Genomic DNA, 9,777 nt, shown 5'->3' on the forward strand with positions numbered 1-9,777 from the left:
TATTTGTGTATTACTTTTGGAGAAATATTTATTGGCATCTTTTATTCATTAATTGACTCCATTTCAGTACCTGTTATTGGATTGTTTTCATTCTTGTTGTTGGTTTGTAAGAGCTCTTTATATACTCAGATACAAGAATATAGATACACTACAGGCCCGGTACATGAAATTTATGCACTCAGGTAGGGAATCTTGTAAAGAGAAGGTTCTACACTGGTTGAGCAAGTGATGGAAAAATTTCCCTTGTCCTAGGGCAGGGGTGGGCAACCTTTTTGTGAGTGCGTGCCAAAACCAGCAAAATCTGACTCAAAATTCTTCTGCATGCCAACCCTAATTTTTTGAGAACATGTTACACCTACTTGATATCTCTTAGGGTGTACATATGTGAAGAACCTTGAAGAAATAATAAAATTCATTCGAGCAACAAAAACACAGTATATGATGATGAAAAATACATTTATTTTTTAATGTATACATGTACACTGATAGTCTGACAGAAAACTTTATGACTCCGTTTGATATTATCAGTGGGACTTTTGCTGCTGCATCACTGATGACAGAGATTTTACATCAGGTTTATATTTCATGACCTTCAGAGATATGCACGAGCTACTACTTTCATCCATCAGGCTACTCCTATTACGAGACTTAACAAAATTCATCATTGAGAACAAAGATTCAAAGCATATGTGGATGAAACCAAAACACTGTTTGGATCTAGGAAGGCAGGGAGAGTTAAGGCAAAGGCATAGAAATTGCTCTTCCCCTCTCTCATCAATCCATGTCTATGGTCTTTAAGATAATTTTTATGTAAAATTATTTATTTATCTAAGATGTACCTATAGTGAATTTATATGAAAAATAAAAAGTCGATATTAAGAAAAAAATTGTAAATGGAAGATTATAAGAGAGGGTTTCGGGTGCCAGCAAAAGTTACTGGCATGCCATGTTTGGCACACGTGCCAGGGGTTGCCCACCCCTGTCCTAGAGCTATACAATTTAGTGTGTCCCAGGAGCCTGTTCTCAGCAGGATGGGGCCTCTGGGAGTTGGGATAGGCAGAGGTGCCAACCAGGTTTGGGTGAAGTTAGAGGGTGTGGCCCCTGCCCGAAAGTGCACAGCTCTGTCACTGACACCCCTTGAGTTCTACTCAGACATATACACATCAGTCCAGGCAGCTAACTCCTCAGCACGGCAGAAACTCTGTAGGATGGCCTGACAGGGAATCTGGAGATGGGGCTATTGCTTTCTCCTAGGCTGATGCCTTATACAGGGCAAGCTCCACCCAAGAATGATGGTATCAGTACTTTTTTATTTTGTCTTTGATTTTTTGTAATTTGAATATGTGATTTGGATATGACATCAATTAATTTTGGAAAATATTTAGATAGTACTTAAATATTTATTTTATTTCTTTTTTCTCTTCTTTTGGTAAAATATCCTATCTAATAATAGACAAACATGGTAATTAACCATACCTCTGACATGCTTCCCATTGGCAAATCAGGGCTATATGCAAATTAACTTCCAACCAAGATGGCGGCCGGCAGCCAGGCAGCTGAAGCGAACAGGAGGCTTGCTTGCTCCCGTGAAGGAGGAAGCCAAGGTTCCCCACCTACCCCTGCTGGGCTCTGAGCTTGCACTCTAAGAAACAATGTTGCAATTATAGAAGCTAAACAAACCCCATGCTTTCAGCCAGCTGGCCGAGCTGGAGTTGCAACAGTGTTTCAATTATAGAACCCAAACAAGCCAGATCCCAGCTTTCAGCAGCTGAGGTCTCAGAGCTTGAGCTGAGCCTCAGAGCTAAAGCCACCTCTCAGTTCCAGTGACAGCCATAGAAGGTAAATAAATCCCAGAATTAAAAACAAAAAGAAAAAAGGGAGAGGTAGGGAGCTTCAGTCACCCGCCAGCCTGAAAACGGCCCTCAGCCCCTCACCCAGACTGGCCAAGCACCCCAGTGGGGACCCCCACCCTGAAGGGGGTGTGACCAGCTGCAAACAGCCATCATCCCCTCATCCAGGCTGGCCAGGCACCCCAGTGGGTACTTCCACCCTGAAGGGGGGGTGACCAGCTGCAAGCGGCCATAATCCCCTCATCCAGGCTGGCCTGGCACCCAAGCGGGACCCCCACTCTGATCCGGGACACCCTTCAGGGCAAGCCAGCCGACCCTCACCCATGCACCAGGCCTCTATCCTATATAGTAAAAGGGTAACATGCCTCCCAGCACCAGGATCAGTGGAGCCGTGAGGCCTCCCAAACCCGGGATCAGCAGAGCCGCGAGACCTCATGCCCCGGGATCAGCGGAGCCACGAGGCCTCCCAGCACTGGGATCAGTGAAGCCGCGAGGCCTTCTGGCCCCTGGAGCAGCATGACAGGGGGCAGCGCCCAAACCCCCTGATCAGCCCTGCTCTGTGTGTGACAGGGGGCGGTGCCCCAACTCCCCTATCTGCCCTACTCTGTGCGTGACAGGGGGGAGCTCCCCAACCCCCTGATCGGCCCTGCTCTATGTGTGACAGGGGGTGGTGCCGCAACCTCCCCATGGACCCTGACTTGAGTGTGACAGGGGGTGGCGCACCAACCCCCCAATCGGCCCTACCCTGAGCGTGACTGGGGGTGGCATCGCAACCTCCCGATTTGCCCTGCTCTGTGCATGACAGAGGGCAGCGCCCCAACTCCCCAATCAGCCCTGCTCTGAGCCAGATCAGGGGCTGCACCTAGGGATTGGGCCTTCCCTCTGCCACCTGATAGCGGGCCTAAGACAGCAGGTCTGTCGTTATCTCCTGAGGAGTCCCAGACTGTGAGAGGGCACAAGTGGGGCTGAGGGACACCCCCTTCCCACCGCCATTGCACAAATTTTTGTGCACCGGGCCTCTAGTATGTATGTGTGTGTGTGTGTGTGTGTGTGTGTGTGTGTGTGTGTGTGTATATATATATATATATATATATATATATATATATATATATATATATATATATATATATATATATATCTTAACTTTTTTAAACTGCCCCATAGTTCTTGAATGTTGTGTTCCATGCTTTCTTTGTTTTTCAGTTTGGGAAGTTTTTATGGACATATCTTTAAGTTCACTAATTCTTTTCTCAGCTTTGTCCATTATGATACTCTCATTAGAGGCATTTAAGAAAAAATTCTATTATAATGTTTTTTATTTCTAGCATTTCCTTTTGCTTCTTTGTGTTCCAAACTCTCTGTTTACATAACACATTTTCTTTCATGCTGTCTGTTTTTACTATTAGATTCCTTAGCATATTAATCATAGTTCATTTAAATTTCTCATCTAATAATTCCAAACTCTCTGACAGATCTAAGAAGAATGTGGATTTTCCTGTTGTCAATACAATCTTTAGATTTACTCTGGTTCTCATTGGCTTATAGAGTTGTTCAACTTTAATTTTCTTGTCTTCTTTCTAGTTTTTCTGCCTACTATTGAAAATAAGGAATCACAGTTTAAAACTATTATTGTTGATTTGTTTTTTACTCCCTTTAATTCTATCTTTTATTTCATGTATTTGTGAATGCTGTCATTAGATGGATACATCTAGCATTTATTTATTTTATAAATGTGATGTATTTGTGATGAATTGCCCCTTTTTTCATTATAATATATCAATTTGTGTTTTCATTAACAATTTTGCCTGATATTAATATATTTCCTCCAGTTTACTTTTGTTTACTGTTTGAATGGTATATCTTTATTTATCTTTTTATTTCCAACCTTTTGTTTCTTTCAGTATAAAGTGTGTCTCTTATAAACAAAATATAGTTGGGTATACTTAAAAAAAAAACACCTAACCTGCTATATCTACCTTTTGATTGTAGTGTTTATCCATTTGCATTTAATAATCACTGATACAGTAGAAATTTTCTCTTGTTTTGATTTTATTTTCTATATGTCTTAGGTTCTGCTGTTTCTGTATTCTTCTATTACTGCCTTCTTTGGGGTTATTTCAAGTGTACAATTTTAATCCCTTCATCATTTTTTTTTACAATAGTTTACTATAGTGGCCTCTAAACTACTATTTTTTATTGCCTTTGAAAATGGTTGGTTTTCAGATTGCTGTGGAGCTGAGGCAAGGCAGAGGTGGATAGGGGAAGCTGAAATGCCACAAAAATGAATGTCTTCACTGAGATGAGATTCAGATGATTTTCTTGAGGAAAACTCAACCCCAGTTGTTGCAGGACTTCGATTAATTTCCAGACTTCTGAAAAAGTTTATTTTAACAACCTCTTCAGAGGCCGTCCCCAGTTCACAATAATAAGTCTAGGTACCATTCATCACCATACATATTTAAAATCTACTTTGTTATTTACAACACGATTTATCTCTCTGATTGTCTTCATTTATTTTGTTTCAGAGTCTTTAAGCAAATATGTATAGGGAAGAGAAAAAAATCAGGGTGATAAGATCCAAAGGTCTGATCAAATTAAACACTTTATAGGAGTTGTGGGGGGGGAAAAAGGAACAAGTGTAATAATCTGAACAATAAAGATTTAATTTTTAAAAAATTAAACACTTTATAGGATAAACTTTGCCTTCAGTCTCCTATCAAATACATATATATATTAGAGATTATATAGAACAGTTACTTTAATATATAATCTAAATATATATAATATTTATGAATTTATTCATATATAAGTTGGACCCTAAGATTTTTTTTAAAGCCTTGAGCAGTATAGTCAAAAGGGGTAAACCATGATGACTTTAGAAAAAGCCATGATTTTCAGAGGCAAGATCTTCAGAGGCCATGCCCAATGCTTTCCATTGTAAACAGGTGGGACTCTAATTCACTTTTAAAGTAATGAAAAGATAAATGTACTGGAGAGTTCAATGATAAATTTACTCTTTAATGTCTTTATATAGCTTTGAAATAGATCCTTAAGAAAATATTACCCTGGCTATTTCTTGACTTTATAAAAATATACTAAAACCAGAAATATAAGATTTATCTTGCAAACAGAAACTAATAAAACATCATCCATTGTCAAGTCTCCAAATCCTTGTGAACATTTATAAAAAGCCTTAGGACAACAGCAGAATAATACTCAGAATAAAATGATCACCCAGATAAAACAATTAGATTTTCCTACTCAAGTTATTGAACATCAAAGGAAGGATCCATTTGATAAAGACCCCTGTAAATATCATAAGCAAAAAAGTATATTGGAAAAACAATTGGTTTGTAATAGCTTACAAATCTGAGAGGAAAGAATTAGTAGTTGATGAATGAATGTTCTCTAAGGAGAATCAAGTACCCAGTTTTCTATTTTACTATTAAAGTCAGAAAAAGAACTTTTTCTAAATATTAAAGGGCAACTGTGATTGTTAATTTTATGTCAATTCGACTGTGCTACAGGATGACCAAGTAGTTTGGTATGTTTATTAGGGAATTTCTAGATGAGATTAACATTTGAATTGATAGATTGTGTAAAGCAATTGGCCACTCCAATAAGAATGGGCCTTATCTAATCCTCTGAAGGCCTAAATAGAATAAAAGGCTAGTAGAAAAAATTCTCTCTCTCTGCCCAACTGTTTTTGAGGTGGAATATCAGTCTTATCCTGACTTTGGACTTGGACTCAGAGTAAAACTTAGGATCCTCGGCCAGCAGTCGCCAACTGGTGGTCCGCGGACCATTGGTGGTTCATGAGGTCCGGATGGTTGGCAGCTGCTGGAAGGTGGCCCACAGTGAGCAAATTAGTAATGCCAGACCTACCTTGGTATAATGTCGACGGACATATTCAAAGGCTTAGGGAGGTTGAAATGTTACAGTGCATTTGTCATTTAAGACAGAAGACACACCTCTCACTATTACTATGAGAATTAAATTTGTGAGGAGAGTTCCAGAATGTTTGAAGAAGTCTGTGATGGAGTTTTCTTATAGGCCAGATCTTACAGTGGTGATGGCAGTCTCTGAATTGAGCAAGTTAAATGTAGTGGGAGTAATTGGGTCTCAGTGGCAGGAACCAGTGGCTGCTCTCAGCATCCAAAGGCAAGGTTGATGTTCCTATAAGGGGCAGCAGAGGCAAAGCAGCAATCAGAGTAGTCTGACTCACCAGCCCCTGTGGTGTGGGCTTGCTAATTATGGTGTTCCTAGAAGTATATGCAAAGGAGTATATGCCTAACAAGTTCTTACTTGACCCTGACTAGTGTGGCTCAGTTAGTTGGAGCATTGTCCTATATACCAGAAGGTGGTATGTTTGGTTCCTAGTCAGGACACATACCCATGTTGTGGGTTTGATCCCCAGTTGAGGTGCTTGAGGGAGGCAACCAATAGATCACATTGATGTTTCTCTCTCTCTCTCTCTCTTTTCCTTCTCTGAGATCAATAAAATATCTTATTAAAAATAAATAAATAAAATAAATTATTACCTGATCTGCATAAGCTGAAAAGTTTGAGCTTAAGTAATAAAAATCTATCCTGAATCATAAAAACAGAAATCATGACTCCTCAATAATTCCCAGACTTGATCCAGTTTACTGGTACAGTCCCAGCACCCTTTGAATAAAGGGGAGGTTTTCCCTTTGAGGAAGGATCCTGGTACACTGCCCAAAATATATACTGTTAATCTTTCTCCTGGCCTTCTCCAAAGGGACTGAGGGTCTTTTACCAGGGTAGCTGTGAATTTGGGGGGAAAGAAATAAGATCTTTGGGGGACCACTGGCATTGGTTTTGAACTGACAGTAATTCTGAGACCTAAGATGTTATTGTTGTTCACCAGTAAGAGCAGTGACTTATGGAGGTGACTGATTGAATTTTAGCTCAGATTCATCTCTCAGAGTGCAAAGTGATCCTCAGACCCTTCTTGTCATTTCCCCATTGCTGGAATGCATAATTCCAATAGATATTCTCAGATGCAGGCAGAATCCCCACATTGGTTTCCTGAGCAGTGGGAAAGGCTGAACCAAAGCAACTTGAACCTTCTGGAGTATGTAATCTACCCTAACTTTTACCTTCTAAGTGCCAGACAACATTACTTTACAGACAACTATACTATTCATTTTTAATATCATGATTTGTTTTCTTATTTTTTTTGTCTTTTTTACTTTGTCTCTCTCTTACTCTTTTTCTTTCTCTTTCCTTTGTTCCTTCTTTTATTTCTCATATTACCATCCCCCCCCCAAAAAATTTTAGTTTATATGTTTATGCTGCATTTAATGCATCTTTGTAAGCCACTTTAACTAGTTTCTGGGAGAAAATCAGTTTTAAGTAAATAAATGAATAAATAACTGTGTAAACTGTAATTTACATTAGCAATCATTTGATTTCCTTTTTGTCTACTACAGTAAAATTTTACTTTAAAATTATATAGTGTTGAAAGAAAAATACCAGAAAGATATTTTATATTTGAGAACCATAATAAATAATATAGACTTACAGAGCTGTTGGTATATAAAGTCAACAGCCCATTGAACTGTTAGTCTAGATGCAAGTAGAGAGAACCACACTACATTTTAATTATTACAGAATAAGGACTTTCCCATATGATGAAGACTACTTGCTTGTACACAAGAATAATATACTCCCCATACTCATGATATAAGCCTAAAATATTCTATAGCTGGTTGTCCCTTGGGGATATAACTTAAATTTAAATGAAGTTATCTAAGAGGATTTAAGTACAGTTGTATGTAGTGGGAAATAAGTATCCCTATGTGTTTATGTTTCTGGTCCCCAAACCAAGAATTGACACAGATCCAGCTGGCCTGGTGATAGGATCCAAGATATTTTCACTATTACTGTGGGGCAAAACATCTGGTATCATCATATAAGCTTTGATTCTGAAATGAGGACTTCAGAGAGCTGAGTAGAGGCAACCATAAAACCAAAGATAAACCAGTTTCACTCAGAATGCTGCTGCAAATCCACATTTAAAAATTCTAAATTTGCCAAAACCGGTTTGGCTCAGTGGATAGAGCGTCGGCCTGCGGACTGAAGGGTCCCAGGTTCGAGTCCGGTCAAGGGCATGTACCTGGGTTGCGGGCACATCCCCAATGGGAGATGTGCAAGAGGCAGCTGATCGATGTTTCTCTCTCATCGATGTTTCTAACTCTCTATTTCTCTCCCTTCCTCTCTGTAAAAAAGCAATAAAATATATTTTAAAAAAATTCTAAATTAGTTTTTTAAGAAAAAATATCAGCACTAGAAAGGCAGCCATCAAAACAAACAACTACATAATTAGTTCATGCTTTTAAGAATCAACACTAATAAAAGAGAAAAATGGTAATTGGCGTACGAGCTACCCTTTTCATTGGCTAATCAGGGCTATATGCAAATTAACTGCCAACTAAGATTGGCAGTTAACTGCCAACAAGATGGCGGTTAATTTGCATATGTAGGCACAATGCAGGGAGGCGAAAGGGAAAGCAGGAAGAAGCCCCCTGCCACTGACAGTGATCGGAAACCCAGGGGGGAGCTAAGAGCTGGGGGGCAGGGCAAAGGCGGCCCTGGGGCCGCCTTTGCCCTGCCCCCCAGCCATGATCGGAGAATCAGGTGCCTTTGCCGCCCTGGCCAGTGATAGCAGGAAGTAGGGGTGGAGCCAGCGATGGGAGCTGGGCACGGTCGAAGCTGGCAGTCCCAGGACCTAGGGGTCCCTTGCCTGGGCCTAAAGTGAAGCCCACGATCGCGGGGCCACTGCAGCTGCGGGTCCCCGCTGCCCGGGCCAGACGCCTCAGCCAGAGGCGTTAGGCCTGGGCAGGGGTGGAGCCTGCAACCGCGGGGAGCTGGGGGTCCCCTGCCCAGGCCTGACACCTCTGCCGGAGGCCTCAGGCCTGGTCAAGGGGCCGATCCGGTGATTGGTGATCGGAGGGTGATGAGGGTCAACTCCTCTGGCCGAGGCGTCAGGCCTGGGTGGGGGGCGGAGGCGGGGGTTGGGGGGGATATGATGGTCCCCTTGCCCAGGCCTGAAGCCTGGGTCAGAGGCGTCAGGTTTGGGCGGGGGGTGGAGCAAGCGATCAGAGGGAGATGGGGGTCCCCTGCCCAGGCATGATTCCTGGGCCAGAGGCCAAAGGCCTGGGCAGGGGTCAGAGCCAGTGATCGGGGGGAGATGGGGGTCCCCTGTCCAAGCCTGACACCTCTGGCGGAGGCGTCAGGCCTGGGCAAGGTGCCAATCCTGCGATTGGAGGGTGATGGGGGTCAACGCCTGAGGGCTCCCAGTATGTGAGAGGGGGCAGGCTGGGCTGAGGGACACTCCCCCCCCCCACACACACACACCCAGTGCACGAATTTTGTGCACCGGGCCCCTAGTTTATATTATAAAATAAATTAAAATGCTTTAAATAATAATTTATTGAAATTATCTCCAAAAGAAAATGATGAAATAAAGGACAAAATCATGCAGAAATGGAAAAAAGAAAACACCCTGAGGATATAAAAATAGAAATCTTATGGAAAGCACAGTAATTGAATTCATAATATAGTTAATCAAGGATGCCAGACATAAAATCAATCTTTAATGAAAAGTATTCTGATCCACTACAAAAATAACCAATCTAGAAATGAAATAACAAGTAAAAATTATATACTTCATAATAACAGAATTAGTAAGCTACACAGAAATAAATTGTATAAACACTGTTTAAACCTTTTAGGAATCAAATGATAAACCATATTAAAATAGATAAAAAGGCATAAGTAAATTGAGGCATAAAATCACAATGAAATTAAAAACTCAACTTCAAAAAAATGTCAGTTTTCCATGGAATTAATTGATAAATGAAACTACATTCAAAAATTAAATAATTTTGCTTGTTGATTG

This window comes from Myotis daubentonii, chromosome 2 (assembly GCF_963259705.1).
Source record: "Myotis daubentonii chromosome 2, mMyoDau2.1, whole genome shotgun sequence".
Classification (NCBI taxonomy): Eukaryota; Metazoa; Chordata; class Mammalia; order Chiroptera; family Vespertilionidae; genus Myotis; species Myotis daubentonii.